General features: G+C 52.4%; 1 long non-coding RNA gene across 1 annotated transcript; it reads left to right on the forward strand.

Moving 5' to 3' along the window:
- Positions 1–16: 16 nt before the first annotated feature.
- Positions 17–1,249, forward strand: LOC104911517. The gene is made up of 3 exons (XR_793960.2): positions 17–235; positions 838–956; positions 1,064–1,249. It is a non-coding gene; the product is annotated as an uncharacterized LOC104911517 (long non-coding RNA).
- Positions 1,250–1,255: the final 6 nt, after the last annotated feature.

The raw sequence follows: 1,255 nt of genomic DNA on the forward strand, positions 1-1,255 counted from the left end.
TTTCTTTTTTCTTTTTCCCTCTTTTTCTTTCAGCAGCCGGTCATTTCATCTGCAAGGAGGGACACCAGAAAGGTTATGAATGGAGAAGAAATGCAGTATTACCTTCTCTATGGAAGGGAGAGATGGGTCGTACCATCACGGATAAAACACTGGGAAAGGAACTGACTGGGAAAGCATCAGCTATAACGCAGCCAAAATACTTCTTCCCATCCCAACACCTGGGAGAGGAATGAATGTATGTGTACGGGAGGATTTCTATGATAACTATCTCGGGTTGTGGGACCTCTTATAACAATAATAAAAATAATGATGATGATAATAATGATGATGATGAAAATAATAATAATAATTGCGACAATAGAACTCCTCCAGCTGCATCTCCAAGCAGAGGAGCGGGGCAGGGTGAATTCGGGTGGGCTGCGACATGCACCCATCCTTCTGGGGATAGGAGATGAGCAGCACCAGGGAAGGACGCGATGTCTCCATGATAGGAGCGGAGAGCATCCGTGAGTGGAAGAGTGTGTCCGCACGGCCACCCACTCTCTGCTCCTGCAGTCCGTTCGCCCTTCATGCCGTGTGAGCCCACCGCGAGTTGCTCTCCCCGCTCTCACCGGGGTTCCGCCTTCGGGAGCTGATGGGGACTTTTGTTCAGCGAGGAATAAGTAGCACTCACATCGGTGCATACAAACGCCCGATTCACAGGAAATAAGGACCAGGATGTGGGCTGCGCTCTAGGCTCGTTTGTGCCGAAGACGCAGTCCCGCACTGAATATATTATGTTATTTTCAGAGCAGGGGACATGGGGCTCCTTCAGATGAATAGATGTTTCTCCCGCAGAGATCGCCCCGGGAAACTTCTGCCCGATTGATGACTAAAGGCAAATACATGTCGGGATGACGGGCAAAGAGAAGAATGAAAATCCCCGAAGTATCCAAAGGGTCGCTTACAGCAGGGAGGTAGGTGCATCGCACTCACGTCTACAGTCCGATACGCCACGGATGTGTTTGTCGATGTGCGGGAGTGCATGTTTGAAATGTTGTTTTATGCAAAAATGTTTCGAAAGGCTCGCGAGGAGGGCAGCCAGCGCGGCACATCGAACCTTACAGCCAAGCGCTGTGCCCAGAAGCCGTGCCGCAACGCCGTGCCCCCAGCCGGCTGTCAGAGCGAGGACCCGCCCCAGCGAGCCGGCGACAAACCTGCTTCAAGCCTGTCACCCCGTATGCTTCACAGCGAGGTGCGGCGGGGGCAGGGAGGG

The sequence above is a fragment of the Meleagris gallopavo genome, chromosome 6 (genome assembly GCF_000146605.3).
Source record: "Meleagris gallopavo isolate NT-WF06-2002-E0010 breed Aviagen turkey brand Nicholas breeding stock chromosome 6, Turkey_5.1, whole genome shotgun sequence".
In the NCBI taxonomy this organism is placed as follows: domain Eukaryota; kingdom Metazoa; phylum Chordata; class Aves; order Galliformes; family Phasianidae; genus Meleagris; species Meleagris gallopavo.